This window comes from Glossina fuscipes, unplaced genomic scaffold, assembly GCF_014805625.2.
Source record: "Glossina fuscipes isolate IAEA_lab_2018 unplaced genomic scaffold, Yale_Gfus_2 1, whole genome shotgun sequence".
NCBI lineage: Eukaryota > Metazoa > Arthropoda > Insecta > Diptera > Glossinidae > Glossina > Glossina fuscipes.
The window spans coordinates 18,605,780-18,624,664 of record NW_023998415.1 but is presented as its reverse complement, the minus strand read 5'-3'; the positions used below and the strand labels follow the sequence as shown (position 1 = coordinate 18,624,664).

The following is an 18,885-nucleotide window of genomic DNA, read 5'->3' as shown; positions in this document are numbered from 1 at the left end:
TGTGTGTGTGTGTGTGTGTGTGTGTGTGTGTGTGTGTGTGTGTGTGTATGTGTGTATGTTTGCATACGTTGAATAATATAGAATATTGAAAACCCTCTTACTTATCGGCATGGCCAACTAAGCCAAAGTTAAACACGTTTGGTTGGGTGTTCAAGAGCAAGTAAAAATAAAACAATAACAGCAACATAACGTGCAGTTAGAAAAAGTTTCAATCGTTAGAGGATGCAAAATAAACCGTAAACAAGAAAAATAACAGCAGTAGCAACAACAACAACAACAAAAGACGAGAATCTATTTAACATGAAGCAAAAAGGAGCAGCCAATGAACCATTGGATGAGCTTTAAAGGTAAAGTGATTACTCATTAAAAGATTTGCTCACTCATTAGAGGCAGTCGACCTAAAAATAATATGCTGCCCGATACTTTGTGCAATACACCGTTGTTTGCGATCTATCTGGAGAAGTTAAGGTTTAATTTACATTCGTTTAAAGTTTTTTTTTTTTCTTTAATTTTCATTACAACGATTATTGTCATGACCGCCAAAACAGTTAGATGACGGAAGAGGATGCGAGTAAGAGAAGAAAAAAGAGGAAAACTTATTTATCGACAAACTTGAAAACGAGGTTTTAATAAACTTGCATATATACGTACAGACATATAATGCAGTATGTCTACACGTTAAAATCTTCTTGTTATTTTAATGAATAATTAAATAGGAAGACATTTGGACGAACGGACAACTTTGTAAACTGGAGCGGTAAAGTGGTCTGAGAATGATTAAAAGCAAACATGAAAAAAAGACGATAATAAATTGTAAGGTAACATAAGCTTGAGTTAATTTGTAAGGAAGAAAATAAATAGTTAAACAACTAATTACAACATAGCTTAAAGCAGGGGCTAGTAAATTTTGCCTTAATAAGTCCGACTTTGTTTTCTATTCGTTTACTTGTCTAATCCTTATCAATATTATTGTTATCGATCACATTCGGCCCTTTTTAATTTTTTCTTATATCTATATTCAGCTTTTCCCTAGGGAATCCAAGAGTCTATGCAGTGATGGCATAATAGCTTTACTACGAAAATGGCACAGGGTTTCCCTCACCCAAATAAGTCTTTTTCATTGTACTTGAAGATTTCTTGCCCTTTTCAAATTCTCACAGAAATTCTAATATTTCCTGTTACGAGAAAAAAAAAAAAAAACTAAAATGGGCGTAGCAAATAATAGTGTAAAGGTATATCACTCGAATTGCTTACGTGCCGTGGAGACTTAATCTCACGATGCTTGAACGCACAGGGAAAGAAGAAACTGCCGTACTATAGCTTGTCGAAGACCACGAAACGAGTGCAGCAAAGTTAAGATAAACCCAGGCATTAGAAGGAGGAGCTCAATTCTTATTTCCAGGCACGGCGCCCGAGAAGGACACGATAGGCAAACTCCTTTAACAGGGCCACCGTCTTAGAAACACCAAACATTAAAGTTGCCGCCCATATACCGAAGTCTTACATAAAACGTGCGTCTCAGATCAAAGTGCAAGAGGGCTGGGCTGCCTTAACAGCAAGACCCTGAGTTAATTAAGTCTTTTCACTGCAAAGATCCATACAAAGATCTGTGCTCTATCAGCAGAAACCTTAAACAGGGGCTTAAGCTAAAAGTTAGACGATTTGTCACAAAAACGTTATTACAAAGGAACTGATGCGTCTCTATATTTTTCTCATTGTTTTTCCGAAGAGACTGCATTAATGCTGGAATATCCTTCAAGAGCGTTTTACACTCGCTAAAATTGACCTTTTCCAGTCCATCTATCGATCCGATTGTTGTTGTTTTTATGAGAAAGGCAGTGCTAACAGGCAACGCTTTCAGATCCACAAAATTCCCCTCCAAGAAAACGTCCAACTAATTCATTGGTATCATACGACACACTGCTGCTACTGCTGGCAAAGCAAAATTTTTTGCCCGACAACTGACATACTCGTCCAAAGCCACACAGGCGCACAAGCAATAAACAGGCCAATGTATACGACACGAACCGAACATCTAGTTAGGCACCAGTCACATCGTAGGGCACGACCAACCCGTCCTACCGCATCTATAAGTTTCTACTTCAATCTGACAGAGTGAGCGAGAAAATTCATGCCATCACTTATACCAACTCGTAGCACCGTCTCATACCACTAGAGTAGCCTACTCATCCTAACCGGTGGAAGTCCATTCTGGAATCATTATCAATAATAAGTTAACTATATGAATGCTCTTAACTGCACAAATATGCTATTGGAAGACAAGTAAATAAGCCGTTCGGAAATATGAGCACATTGCTTATCGAGATGGTGTACGTTTTCTATCTGTTAATAGGGCTTTTGCAGAAAGATTGTGAGAATATTATCAAGTTTTCTGTGACTTGAGCTCTCTTGCAAGAGAACATATGGTTGATTCCGTTGTATGGCGACGGGGCTCAAATTCAATTCACGTGCTCATAGGAGGATAAAATAACTGGTTACGTAATCAAATGTTTAGTGTCTGGAACACGATCAAGAAAGTCTCATGCTTTGGATCACGTTCGAAATGTAGCATTAAAAAATATTCCCTATGAAGATATTTGATTTTTTACTTACATAATTACAATTTCGCACGCACCTAACTCCAATATTTTCCAAATATACAGAAATCGGGTAAGATTGTTCTGGTTGCAAGGCCAGGCAAACCTCCAAATGATATCAACGGTTATTATCATACCAGTTTCTTCAGCTTTTTAAGAAGGATATTTGGGAGGTTTATTAAAGACGAATCACTGGAAGCCATTTCAGAGAAAAATATTATTCTAAATGGTTTCAAACAATTCTGTTTTAGAAGTCAGCGTAGCGCTTCGCACCAATTAATAGAAATGTGTTGGCATGGTAAAGATAAATTTGAGGCTGAACTATCCGCTGGAAACGCTTTAGACTCTGTTTGAAATAATAGTTTGATTTTTAAAATAATTTCTTTTCCATATCTTGAAGTTACACCAACTTGACGCGTCTTAATCGAACGGCGCTTCTCACTTAGTGTCATGCTGGCAGATGTTTCATAAAAATATGACTTCGTTTCAGTTTGATAATCGATTTTTCGTTCCAACAAATAATCGGCGATGTTGTTATTTACTTAGTACATGAGCTTGGCTGTAAAATGGTAGACAAGTCAAAAATTATGATTAATATAATATCTAAAATTGAAAGTAACTAGCAGAGAGAACGAAAGGCACTTTTTGTTTTTTTTGTCCGTTCGAGTTTGCCCTCCACTTGGTTTGCTAGTTGAAGATCATGAAATTCCTTTTTTTTAAGGTGCTCTAAATTCACACTAATCAGGCTAAGCATATGAGAGCAGGCGAGTAGGAAAATACTATAATGTTAATTCTATAGTAAAAGTAGGCTTCAAATTTCAGCAAGTCAATGCATCGAATTACGGTAGACGGTCTTTAAAAAAAACCAACCTGTAGATGATACTAGGGATATAAAGATAAAATGCATTGAAATGTGTGGCCACGAGATCTCGATACTTATTCAAAAGGTTGGGACATATTTTATATATACGCACAGATATGCCTTAATTGCTTCATGCTACTCGGAAGAGACAAGTCACTAACAAATAGAAAAATTCTACTCGGCTGTGTGCTCATCTTTGCCTCAAAAAAAAGAAAACAACGAAAATGAAAAAATAGATATCGCTACTCCAGTGAGGGTGACTGATTTTGTTCAGCCATGCAAAAGACATGTAGAAATTCTTATGTACTTGTGCTTCACACATATCGTTTGATCGATTTGGCCCAGTCTCAACACCAACTTATATGCAAGATTTGTATCTTTCAGTGTTTTTTGCCAAATTTAAAAACCGATATTTTCATTTTTGCGTCTTTGAGAATGTTTAATAAAGGCAGAGGGACGGACATACTTAATTGGTTTCCGAATTTGATGCTTATCTAGGATGTATATACTTAATGGATCTCTAAAGCTTGCTACTAGGCCTTGCGAAACGTTTGACGAAGCATGTGTACCTCTATACTTCAGGGAAGGGTACACAAATAGATTGTGAAGTGAAGGACGGACTTGTGTGAATATTATTTATGGCCCCTCGTACTTCCCTTCATTCATAACTCGATTAACTTCCAAAAAGAGAAAATTTATTCATTTTTTTTTTTTTTTTTGTCTTTTCTTTTTTACGTAACTTTATTTATTTATTTATTTATTGGAGGCATGTTTGTATTCATTAGTTAGCCAAAGGCCGAATTTCGCTTTCGTAAAAATTACAAATTTTTTATATTTAAATTTTTATAATCAGTTGAGTGATTTCAACAAAACACATGAACCAGAAAGATGGATTTAACTGATCAAGAATGCATTTTCTACGTGAAACTCGAATATATTCTACATTCTCCCCTTAAGTACGTAAACATTTTTATTTATAAAAGTATTATATGTAAGTGGGCCATTGCTTAATTTACTTTAATGACAATGAAAAATGTTTGTTCATGTGAGAGAATTACAAAATAATCAATTCCTCTATAAAGGTTGGGTGTTTCAATATAAGCAGCATTATTATTAACTTTGTTATGCTCTACAGAATGTTAAAAAAAATAATTTCATAATATTTAAGACCGATTTGCCAAATACTATGTCCCACTGTTCTTCGAGCTCGGCGAACGCATTTTTACCGAAATGTGTTTTTTTCAAATTAATTGTCTACTTGTCTAACCAGGGGTGTGTGCATGTAAGCGTTCTTGTTGTTTTTGTTTTCGCTAATTATTTAAATTTCGCAAGAATTTTCGATAAATATTTAAATTGTGCTTTCAACGGATTATTGTGTGTGGGAAGATTAGGGAAAGAAAAAAAATCATTGCTTTGCTTATTGAATTGGTATTAAATTCAATTATATAAAACGCTATTTACAAAAAAAAATCGAATAGAATACTCCCCCGTTCAAGCCAGTGGCATAAGCATGTTGCTTGGCTAATACATATAGGATGTTATCTTGTGTATTGGGTCTAAACATAATTCTGCAGCAGATTTTTAATAAACATTATTGGCACTTGTTTTCATTGTTGAGAAAAATCTTCACTTTTATTGAACCGGTCAAGTGTCGCTTAATTAAATGACGATGAAAGCCTTTTTATCGAGATCCATGACGTACGCGCATGGAAACTTTAATCATATTTGATATGATTCGTTATTCATCTATTAGAATATAATATGAGAAAGAATTTTTCCAAGAAGCAAAAACCAAAAATTTGCAAAAACAAATTTACCTATTGGCGCAACTGACGACTGACGGTAAGATTCAAAGCAATTCGCGGAACATTTCCCAGATTCTTACCGGGTTTGGCATGGCAACGATCGATTATAGGTAGCTTCCTTTCAAAAGGCATTATAAGTTAAGCATTTGCGGTAGACAAAGTCACGAATGTCGGTTCGTAACATCGGCTTGTTTTCTTCCATAATGCATGCAATACCCAAAATGAAGCCTCAGAGACCTTATAAATTGTATATATTTTTGATCAGAATGAAATTCGGACTTGATTTAGCCATGTCTGTCCGCCTGAGTATCGAGTGTGACGTGTAAAAGGAAGACTTAAAATAATTTTGTACACTCCTCGAATGAAAATATATTGTCCCCCTAAAAATGGGTTAATTCTAAAATGAACTTGGTGGAGACCGTGATAAATTTTTTCTTAATACTACTAGCACTGTGGGTCTCAAATTAAACGGAACTTGGAGAGTAGAATACGAAAAGCATAGTGGCGGGTATACGAGATTCCTCCCCACCCCTCCAATTATATAAGTTTCTTATTTGTTTTTTTTTTTTTTGTTTTTTGTGATTGAAAAATTGAAGACGCAAAAGCGAAAACATATGAATGCAAATATAGCTGGAACGCGCTTAGATAAACCTCCAATATCGAATAATCAATACGTTTCGAAGCTTTAAAGAAAATTTACAATAGCAAATAGGTCGAATATTGAGTTGGCTCACGAACTGGTCGAGGAGGAGTTTTAGCCATCGGATTTCACGATTCAGTACGATTTGCTGCTTTAACGCTACCCGCAAACACAAATCATTGTTTGAAAACAGATAAGTAGTGGAAATTGAAGGCGCCCTGCCCGCAGAATCAGAATTGAAGGCCACGTTTAGTATATAATACAATTGAAAAGGTATTTCCAATTATGGGCCGATTTCATCCAGAAAAAGTGTTAGTTCGATCAAATAGAGCCTGTTTAGCGGCCAAAAGGCAAGCAGGAATACATTTGTAATAATAAAAAGCGAAATACAGTAGAGCATCTAAAGGCTCCGTAAAAGTTGGACATCTGTGATCCGAGATCTGCACCGTTGGACTATTGCTTGGTCACGACTTTTATTTCTCGGCGCGTGGTTTGTAGTCAATTCTACGATTTCTTTCTTTATTTCTTTTAATATATTTATTTATTTAGGTTTTTCTTTTGGAAAATGTTTGTTAGTTTTTTATGAATTAGAATTATAAAAAAAGAGATTAAATAGAAAGTCCTTGAATGGGATGAAATATTAATTATTTTTTCCAAATATTTTAAAAATCCTTTAATAAAGGACTCGCCCTGGATATCTGAGTAAACGCAATATTTAACAAAAAAAAGTTTATTCAGATAAAGTTGAAGAATTTTAGTTGAGCTAACATTTGCGCTAATAATGATAATAAAAATAGGAATTAAAAGCACTTTGAACTCTAAGTAAACTTTTCTTAAGTCATACGTTTAATGCGATTGCAATTTAGATGCAGCACAGTTAAGCTGAGTTGTGGAAAAGTTCTTTATGTTTAAAAAGAAAGTTTAAATAGATTTTGTTTTCATATTTTGTTTTTTTTTTTTTTTTTTTTTTTTTTTATGATTCGATGATTTGATGAACAACTAACTTTAGTTAATTATTACTTTTGGTGTGTTCCTGTTCCTGTACATACCCTTCAATTGTATGCATATTTCACTGAAACATTCGAATAAAATCCCTAAATTTGTTCTCTTTAATCAGTTGTACGTTGATACTCTTGTGAATATTGATAAATGGATTATACTCTAAATGTTCAGAGTCGATGGTACTACCCATTCCCCCGAGCGACCATTTGACAATGTTTACATAACCACGGTGAACTTTGTATTTATGCGAAGGTGTGTGTATGCGTGTTAAAGGACGTTTTAAGAGATTTTTAGTTTTTTTTTTTTTTTTTTTTTTCATTGTTTTTTGAGTAAATTGAAATGATAAAGTGTCTGGCAACGAAACAATAAAATAGAAATTTAAATGAATTTGTTTTCGAGTTAAATGTTCACCAGGCATTCTGTTGGTGAAATGCAATCCTACAGAGCTCTTAGCTGAAAATAAAAAAAAAAAAAAGAAACCGGAAAAACAACAAAAAAATAAAAAAAAAAAATAAAATAAACTCTTATACACACTTGATGCAGACATTCAGCTTTTATTTCGTTCAAACCTACAGCAAATGTATTCGCAGCGTAACGTATGGCATCGTATCGCACCGTATCGATAAAACGCCCACTTATAACCAAATTGTTTGCACTCTACTCATCATTGACCATATTACTAATATGTGTCATGTTCAGGTGTTTTCAATTCGAGCACATATGTATGCATACATTGCTATAAATGATATAGGTACAGTAGTAGATGTGCCCGCGTATGTACATATTTGTGCGTTTTAATGGCATATGCACTGCATTACCACACTCGGTGGTATTGAAAAATATTTTCAATATTTTATATCGTTTTATGCGAGCACTTCAACATCTCTATTAATCAGAGCAAAATGCATATATATATATATATATATATATATATATATATATATATATATGTACATATGTTTGTATATATATGTAAATGAATATGTTATGTACACGTATTCATGTTAACTGAGCATAGTTCAAACCAAAGGTATTCGTGTATGGTGATGTGCGCAATCAACCTTCAAACTCCTTCTCGGTAACCACATTTCCCCCTTTATTTCTTTTTTTTTTTTTTTTTGATTTTTTGTTTTACGAATTCGAACTAAGAAAAAACAAAAGCATTACAGGATTTTATTTGTACACATAAGTATTTTTTTTTAGCAGTTTTCGTCATCCTTTTTTTCATAATTGAAATCGAAACAGTGTGTTAACTACATTCTTTTCTCTTGTTCCTAATTTCTCTTTGCGATAAACATAATTCGTATCAATTTTATGTACGCAATATACATAATACATATAAATAGGTAAGCATTAATTAGGTCTTCGAACGGTAACGTCAATCACGTTCGTTTGTGCTCCGGCTTGCGGTAAAATTATTCCTCCTAAGAAGAAGTTAGGCTCAGTTACGTTAAGTATCACAGTCACATTCATTCCGATCAACAAGAGACCAATTGTGAAACAATGTTAGTGTATGTAAAATATCGAAGATGGCTCTCGAGTTCGATAGGAAACATTACATCATCCAGCTTACTTTTGTTATATATTTAACCGTTAAAGTACGCACTGTCCGACCGGTCGTTTTAACGCTAGGACATATCGGGAGTAGGGCAATTTTTTCCCGTTCCATTCGGCTGCTTTCGTTAAATTTAATAGCTCGTAGATAGGCTTTCTCGATCACTTACTTGGATTATATCATTGTGATATAATTAAATTAAAGTAAGGCTTGTTGCCTGGAAGCAAACCTTTCCCACATATGGACTACCACATCTCAGTTAGAAACTATATTAATTCTTAATACAATACTGTTAAGTTGAAGATCGTTTCTTTTGCAGAAAAGGAAAGAAGTGACATCTCTTCTAAGCACTTCATCAGTTGAAAGTCAAAACTTTATCTTTTCCAGAGTAAATTTAAACGGCCGCTTCATACGTATGCCGGGATAGTTAGAAAGTGCAAGAGTGGCTAGTGTAGAACCTCCAAAGAAGAAGAAGAAGAAGAAGGGGAAGAATGCAACTGAAACGAATTCATCACAAAATTGTGGACGTCATGTGGAACGAATCCAGAATTGTCAAGTAGCAGAAGAGCAAAGATAACGCACGTGAAAAACGTAGTTAGTGCTCTACGAAGCACACACACCTAACATTGTTATCAATGAGCAGGTCTTGCATTTTATTGTATTGGGTTTTGTTGTATACGTCGCACCACTTGCGGTAGAGGGTATAATAAGTTTGTGCGGACATAAGTAACAACCGGAAGCACTTGTGATGGACCCATCTTTTGTTACGCCAATCAATTTAGAATCATTTTCTAAATCAATCAAAGCTTGTCTGTCTGTCTTTCGACCTGATGTCTGTCCGTGTGTCCTTCTGTTCGAACTAAAGATCACAATTTTTGAGATATTTTAATGAAATTTGGTACACTAATGGGCCTTGACCCAACGACGAATGCTTTTGGAAAAGATCGGCCCACTTTTTTTTTCGTCCACTGCTCACATAACGACTTATTTTGAAAAATCGTTATGTGGAAGAACTTGCAACTTTCAAAATTGTCCGATAAAGGTCACTGGGTAATAATATTTCGACATTGTCAACTGGTATGAAATATTTGATTCGATTGTGGCAATTTCTTGGGCCCCCTCTCATGTAATCGTTCCTATGAAAAAGATCAAATTTTCAACAGATCATGAGGAATATTGGCTTATAATAGCAAATTGATCGAAAAATCAATCTTATTGAATTTCGATCACCTAAGTCTATTTTTTGAATACTACCGCGTATTAGGATATGAGCTGAAGAGAGCTGAATTGTTAATGTTTTATGGTGGAAATTTCCTTATGGTAGTAATTCGACATAAAAATTGAATAGACCAAAAATAACTGCGGCGCTTCTTCTCAGAGAATTGATTCTTTGTTGGAAAGATGAGAAAAGGGTGCGACCATTATGGAATGGAAAATCGTTGAATAAAATATTTTTCACTACTCTCCCATCACTTTCTCACAATGCTTTTCTTTCATAAATGACTTATTTTTGCATTTGGTGCAATATTCGCTTCTTACAAATATTAACTACATACATTTTTGTGAGCCTTCGACATGTTTTCATCATATCGCTAACAAGAAAAGAAGAGCTGCAGCTAGAATATGTGATTGTGCATAGAAGCAATAAGGTACTGCTCTCCTCTCCATATTGGCAAATTGAATCCCATTAAGTTGAGAACGTATTACGTCTTCAAATGATCAACTTTCTTCTTAAATACGTAATGCAATCGCCTCGTTTTCTCTTATAGATTTGACACATCGGAGATAGACAATTTTTCACATGATAATCGAATCATAACTCGAATAAAATCCTTTAGCAAAGCTTCTAGGCGAGATTATAAGGCCGAGCCCCTCGAGGTAGCAATCTTTTCTGTCTTCTAACAAAGGCGAAATTTCAGCTATTTAAAAAGAATTCACCTCCCATTAGTTGCCGTGGAACGAGAGATCATTGAATCTATTAAGAATCTCTCTCTCTACTCTCGACCAAAAAACTAGTTGGGGTCTCTGCTGCAGACGTTTGGGAAATGACTTTATATTCATCTCAAGCTTTCTTGTAAATAAACTTTTATCAAGGGGGAGGCAGGACACAGATGATTGTCCAATCAAATACAACAGAAACCTTAACAGGTACTTAAGTATTTCATGCAAAGTTATTGAGCTTTTGAAACTCTCTTCTCTTAGCTATGAAAGCCTAGGAGCTGCTGCATAATCGTTTAAAGGCTTCTTAGGCAACGATCAAACACTGACTGATCCCTTTCGGAGTGTAAGTCTGAGACATAATTTCGATAAGCTTCTCCCCACGTTTCAAATCCACTGTGGTTTCGTTTGCCAACAGACTGCGATTCCATGCTTCAGATGAGAAAAATAGTGTATTTTGATGCACTTTTTTTTGTGTAATCATAATTAAAGTGATGTTCTACCGAATGCATTTTTGTTGTGCTGTTTTACTTTATAATTTATATATTTATTTATATTTTTTGTTTATTAATTATATATAAAATGGTGAATATAAATTCGATTAATACGTAATTCAATTAAGATATAATTCAATTAATTTATATCTGTACGTGAACGTTTGCCCATATTTCGGAATGCATTTAAATTAAAATAAATGCAGACATATGCAGAGCATTAAATGGTTTTAATTTTTTTTTTTTTTTTTTTATATGTCACAGGTATACTTATTAGATTAGCGTACTGATAATCCATGCAAAAAAACTCCACAGTGACCAGCAGTATCAACTATAGTATAATAAGTGCTCGTTAGGGAAACTGGATATAACGAATAGATCGATAACATAAACGTATCTCAGTGCATACAATGTATAAAGAAAAAAATTTAGTGAGATTTTAATTGCCACAGTCAGGCAACTGGATGATTATATAAAGTACAGGCAAATTCTCTGCCACAGGTATCGATTAGTTTTCAATCAATCATATTCGAAAAATAATTAGAATATCACTGTTAACGTAATATAGCTCAAATTAAGGGAAGAATTCACTTTCGGCTTTCTATGAGCTCCTGTAAAGACGGGTTACGACTTTCTCCAAATTCGAATTCCAAGCGTAATTGAATTCATGTTATTGCAGATCCTTCCTGCCTTCCGCATATTATTTTCTAAAGTGGTGACTTTTCATCAGTAAGATGGTTCTATATAGCTTCCTTTGTCTCCCTTCATCATCGGTCTCATTTCGTCTCCCGACGCCGGTAGAAAACTAATCGCGATAATTGGCACAAAAAAAGAAACTTTAGAGCTACGGTCATCATCGATATATTATTTTTAGGCAGCAATCATCGTCGCATCTCATTGACTTCAGTGGCGCTTCTTTCGTTAATTTGAAAACAAGTAAGAGAGTTATATAATCGCGCAGGAGCCCAATCTCGCATACCCACCACTACGATTTTCGCATTCTACTCTCCAAGTTCTTTTATTTGACACCAATATCGCTGGTATCATTAAGAAGAAATTAATTGCGGTTTCTACCATATTCACTTTAGAATTAACCCATTTTTAGGCAGATAATATATCTTCATTTGAGGAATGTACAGAACAGTTTGAAACATTCTGTCTAGTTTGCTTTGCAATAAATAAGCATAAAACCTCAAAAAAATTGAGAAAAATAAATAATTTAATCATTCGTAACTTTGTGTGGACATTTTCGATTTTTCCCCTTCTTGCACGTAAAGAGTAGAGTGTTTCGCAAAGTAAATGCGCAAAATTTCAGACTTGTAACTTTTATAATTTCTGAGTAACCTGAGTGAAAACCCAGATATTTTTGCTAAAACAAAAACGAAGCTGTGTTCAGTTTATGCTCCATTGTGGGCTAATGTTTTGACCAATTTGGACCATTTTCAATACCAACGTGCGTGTAAAAACTTTCAATGTTGCCACCAATTTTGAAGGCGATATGTTCATTTTCGCGACCAGGAGAATGCCAGCAACAAGCACCCCACACACACGCTCAGATGGACAGGCATAGCTAAATCAATTCAGAATTTCACGCTCATCAGGAATATGTATACTTTATATAGGGTCTCTGAAGCTTTCTTTTGGGTATTATACACATTATGAAAAAAACAAAGTGGGTATACCGCCATCTTACAGCGGCGAGTGTAATAATGAAAAAATTCGAAGTTTGTGGGCCGATTAAGTAGCTTTTTATTTTCTTCAGCTTGAATATTATTCAAGTTCAAAATTGTTTTGCGAAATGCAGAGAAGAGCAGCCTTTTTAAGTCTAGAAAAAAAATTTGTTCTATGGTTTGCTGATTTTGCATACACAAATTAAGAGCTGCAGTGGCAAGATTCACATGAATTAAAGTTAGAATTATTGTGACGCGTAATGCATACTCCAGATCTACCCTCAGACACTATTACTTGTTTGCAAATCTTAAAACAATTTTTCAGAGAAAACAAGTGAGGAAAATATTGTGGGGCAAGGCCGACCCGATTACATACCCTTAGACAATTATACCAAAAGACGTCTTTTTTCGTCATCGTCATAAGAACGGGAACTTTGTTCAGACAGATGACTAGCTATCTAGCCATAATTAACCGTAAGATGTAATATCGACTTGTTAGAGCGCCTGAAGGCCAGCACACTTCAATTCAATGCTGCTGACATTTCGTGGACGAGTTAAGCAACACATGGCCAAGCGTTGTTAGGCCGCAGCGTATTATGCTAGCACTAAATCCCTCTGAATATGGATACAAACTATATTCAGTTCTATCATCGACTTTTATGAATGCGCTACCGTTTATTCTGCCTCTTTAAATTTCGAATAATATTAAATTCTGGCCATTTTTCAGGGTTTTTTTTATCATCGTATCTGTCGTGATTTACGGGTTTGCGGGTAAGGTGTAAGAACCCCAGTTGTTTTGTTTTTGAAAAGATAAGTGCTCTCAACGTATGTCGTAATGTAAGCGTATCCTTAAAGCGACTTGTCACTTTTTTCGTACCAACTTGCTTGCCAGGACTGCATCCTTTTTCAAATGGCTATCACAAATTGACAGATGGACATGCTTAGATCGCTTCAGAGTGTCGTTGCAAGTGTGAATATCTCTTCCTTCGGTGATTGGTATAAAAAAGTAAATCTCAGAATGTGATGCGAACCATAAATAAGCGTTTAATGAGTACATCTAAACATGGCAAAGATGATAATAAAATTACTATATGTATGACAGGTGTGGGTATGGAAATTTGTATATTCTATAATCCTTATAGGCCTTTGCAACGATTCGCTCTACCTACCTATTTATCTTTACATATATCCATATGTGTGCATATATACAGATGTGAACCTAAATTCTAACTTCTACCATCTACCCAGTTATACCACAAAATATAACTAGCACAAGCTCAAATTTAATTGTCATCTATATATAATTACAGTGATGCCATAGAAAGAATAAAATATAAATGGAATAAAACAATTTGTTTTTTAATTCCATTAAATACTTTTATGTGGTAGGAAATTTATTTTATACAACAACACATATTAAAAAAAAAAAAAAAACCGATAATTTCATATATTTTACTCACAACAAGTACACAAAAAAAAAAAAAATAACCATTATATAGCGCACAACGTAGCTATAGAGAGCGGCACACAGGTGTAACATCGACAGTAACATCGGTAAATTGAATTTAATTTTAAATAAATAAAGGAATATTTCACATCCTTTGCAGCAAATTTTCCATAACAAAATCGCGTTCAGTCTAGATTCGAAATTCAAAACCATTAGTTTTAATTAAACTGTATTGGTTTTATAATTACGTTTTTAGAGATATGAAAGGTCACCAGAAAAGATATCAACAAGGAACGAAGGGTTGCATTTGTGATTTTAAAATTCGTCTTAATCATTCAATTAAGACGAATTTTTGGATTTAATCTGACCAAAGAGCAAGAATGAAACGAAAACTTTAACCTCGACTTTTCTTCTTTTTTTTTTTTTTTGGTTTTGTTTTTGTTTTAGAAAAAGTTTCGAGAGTGTAATCATGACGTAAAGGCTGGGTGACTGATAGAGAAATGAATTTTCGTTAATCACTTAATTCAAGAATATCGTTAAGTAAAAGCCAAATATTTCTTACCTATATAGCATCACATAAAGGCCAAAGAAGTCAAAACACTTAAATAAGATTTTATGTTAACTCTAAAAACTTTCTTCTTCTAAAAGATTCACTCTAGAGTGAATATGTGTTATTCTTATAGTTAATGATAGAATACCCGACGTTATTATTACAAAGATGCCATGGTAAATGCAACAACAAACAAAAAGCCAAACTCGATACGAAAGCGATCGGATACCGTCAACCGAAAATGCAATCAAATGGTTCTTGCTTTCGTATCGTACGATAGCTCGATAAACCGGCTGCCGATCAGTTCAAATGGCACAACGCATGATCTATGTTTACTGGGATCGAGAAGGTATCGTCTATTATATTAATAGCATTATTGCTGTCGCATAAGTCGTGTGAGTTGGAGAGGAGAAAACACTTTGGGTTCCATCAGAGCAGCGCTGAACTGTAGATTTCCACAATCGCGACTATGCACCGTCATAACATCACTTACTTCCGAAACTCTATGCTTTAAAGGAAAGTAGAATAATTAAAAATAGTTTCCATCAAACATTATTTGATGGTCTTGCTTGTTGTTCAAATGAAGTTTTTGCACAGGTGGGAACAAGCGATGAAATTTTCATCGAAATGTCGCCCTTCATATTCATTACAATTACCAATAGGTACACCGGATAAGGTTCGGTATTTTCAATATAATTTTTAATTTTTGTAATTATTTGCAAATCATCTGGCACTTAAATGTGAAATAATTTCATAAATTATCCGAAAATATAATTTAAATATCGCCTATGAATTTTGCCTTCTGTCGTTAAACGATGCATTCGTCATCCCTTCCATCCAAATTGAAGCTCGTAGAGGATAAAATATGAAAGATAAAAATCCGATCCAAATTGCGAGTATCGACTTTCTTGCTCTCTCTACTATTCCGCTATGAGCCCGTTGCTTGGAAACTTTATGTAAGAGGTTTACTGTTATTTTAAGTCTACTTTTACACCAATTTATGCTATAAAACAACATTTTCTTATACATTAACTTATCGGTAAACTAAGCAAGGAACTTACAAAAACACACTATCAAATAATAATCATCCATAACCGAAAGAAAAACAATTTTTATTAAAATGCATACATATGGACAGAGTTAATATGCGGAGATATATTCTTGAAGTCTTAACGCATAAGCAGATGCCATATAGAAATATACTTATTTTTCCTATCTATTTCTTTCTCTTTTTTCCTCTCCCTCTCCGTCCTATCACATGTTGGGGCATTTTATTACGACACCCTGCACTTAAAACTTAAATCATTCACCTTGTAACAAGCATGTGTAGTAGCAGTAGTAGTAGTAGTAGCAGTAGTAGTAGTAGTAGTAGTAGTAGCAGTAGTAGTAGTAGTAGTAGTAGTACTACTGGTGGAAGTAGTAATAATAATGCATAGATTTTGCAATACATGCAGTAGAGAATGTTTGTCTTTTTATCTACCTGTGTACATATTACGATAACAGTAGAGAAAATGTATTTACTGTAAAACCGCTATTTATTGTGGAACTGTGATTTTTCACATAAGGTGCAGAAAACACTTTTATGTATCTATAGATATATATTTATACATATATATATATATATATATATATATACATATACAAGGAGAAAGAAAAAATCGTTGACTATTATGTGCTTTTCGAAACCTTTTGAGGCATGTTTAAAAAAAAAAAACAAAAGCAAAAAAACTTGACATCTCCTTTGAATAAACGGGAACAGCTTTGCTATTCATGTTCGAAAATTATTTAGAAGGTTTCTTACTAAAAGATGAGCTTACAAAGCTACATTTATATATATATATATATATGCACATCACATACATGTAACTCTACACTTGTATATGTATTTATATATCTATCTTCATATAGATAAGTGTAGCATATACGCAACGACAACAGCAGCGCCGACGACAACATGAACTCAACATGAACACATACGAACAACGTCTATGCCTACACTTAGCACTGACTTGTGTATAGATTTATAATATTTAACTGGAACCGGCAATTCCGTCGAACACTTAACGATTGCACAAATTTACACGCGTAAAGAGAAAGGCGAAAACAAAAACAACAAAAATAAAGAAAAATAAAAAAATCACACTTCATTGTTTTAAAAATATCAAATAGTGGAAATTTTAGTTTATAGCATAGGACTCACATGTCATATTATATGCCTTAACATTCATATTTGTTGTTATAGCAAAATTTTATATGACTATGCCTGAGCATATTCGTTTACTTGCGTATTCTTATACATTTATTGGTGTTGTCACGTTTAACACATGTACTCGTACTTGACATTTTGACTGCAACTCAAGGAAGCGAGTGACGGAAGTTCCGGTACTTGTGTCAAAAGCCTGTTATAATTTTTTCACATACAATACTTACACACCCATAAACACATCTATACAAATACGCATGCTTAACTAATATTGCATTAAACGGTTACAAGATATTATCAAACGTACGCGCGCACACGCATTCATGCCAACTTAACGTCGCATATATTTCTTCTATTCATATATTCATGAGGAAAAATAAATAACTCCTAAATGTAACACAAGAGTCAATATAAAGGATTTCAATCAATTGAATACATTCTGTTATGTGCCGAGTAACTTTGTGTCACCTCACCTTCACGACTTTCTTGATAGAAGCCTTGAGATATTCAAGCAAAGCAATTATTCAATTCTTCAATAATTCTTAAGCATCAATTGTTATTTTGCAGTATGCAAAGTGCCGAGGCCCATGTATCCACAAAAAATCTTACACCCGAAACCCTGATACTACCTGAAACTTGTTCTCAAATCGTTATAATCAATCTATCAAAGTCAAAATGCTTTACCGCTCGTTAATTAGGATCACTTTTGATCGATTATTCCTTTTAATTTGATCGATTTTGAACAGCTTTCGGATGTATTAATCATTTTTTGCGGCATCAGAAGCTTTTTTGACTTTCTTAACCGTTTATTGCTCGCTTATAAAGTAATCTTTTTCAATCAAAACTATTATAGTAATCGAGACACAGATCATTTTTTCTCCTCATAAAATTGCCTTGATTAAGTTCTTCTCGATCAGTCTCTGCAGAATCGAAACAGAAAAATAATTTTTGATGCCAAGCGCCCATGAATGGCTCGAAATTTAATATTGAGGTTATGTTGAATCTTTCTCATACACTCTATGTGCGAAACTTAATTCACGTAACAAAATCGCTATCAAAAAATGACCCAAATCGCCTACGACTTGCACCTAGAGAAGAGGTTTATGCCTCCAGACAGTTGATTCATCATGATTGAGTTCACGTTACTTCCTCCCCGTATATAGTATACGCTGTATATTCATTTGTTAGTCTGAAAGAAATAAGAAAAATTTGTTCTTCTTCTTAAATTTTATTATTTAAGCATTTACCTAAATTTAATTAAATTTCATGACAGCCAACGAAATCGGTGAATGAATATTTTCATAAAATGATGACATAAATTTCATCTTATGCTTAACGGAGGACGCTTCCGATGGTTGACACAAAGGCGAGCAGAAAACGAACTGCGTTCAGTGTACATATGTCGGAATATCGCTGAAAAGGTTATGCATAAAAAACCGATAGTATATAAATGTAGCTATATATATTTGCAGATAACTGAATAACTAAATTGAATAAACTCATGTCTAGAAATAAGCAAAAACAGCTTTCGTAAAAAAAAGTGGAAAATTTTCATGCGAAATATTAAATACTAATCAAATACCAAAGCGTAGTTCAGGTTATCAAAAGCTTGCATAAGCGGAGTGGGGCTTCGTAATATACAAAATTGTCAAAAAAATGTATTACCAACGAGTATGTAAAATATACATTTTATATCGAAGGAGCTTAAAACCAAAGAACAGCTAAACCTTTCTTCAGCCTATCGGTATTCAGGGCAAAATTACAGTTCCAGAAAGTGATTGTACGAAACTGAGAGCGGATAGATTCACGTTCTTACGAACTCACCGTCCACAATAGAATACCCAAAATTACATCGTGTTTCTATATAAGGACATATTTCATGTACGAACCTTATATGATAAGCCGTTCAAATAATGATCCCAACCCATCCGAATTCTCATTGTTCGTTTACCATGGCAAAGTACTGTCTTTCACGAACTTTTGTCAAGAAAAAGTAACGAATCGAGAAGTTATATTCGGCTCTAACCGAATTTATTATATACGCCATCTTCTGTCTAAACAGTATTTGTCTTCGATCGTGACCGCATCTTTTATAGCCATCACCGTTATGCTAAAAGAGACC

General features: G+C 34.2%; 1 long non-coding RNA gene across 1 annotated transcript in view; it reads left to right on the top strand.

The window, feature by feature from the left end:
* The window catches only part of LOC119632148, a 44,631-nt gene extending 26,242 nt beyond the window's left edge, over positions 1–18,389 (top strand). The window contains exon 3 of the long non-coding RNA XR_005246744.1: positions 18,037–18,389. This is a non-coding gene — a long non-coding RNA (uncharacterized LOC119632148). The remainder of the gene's footprint in view (positions 1–18,036) is intronic.
* Positions 18,390–18,885: the final 496 nt, after the last annotated feature.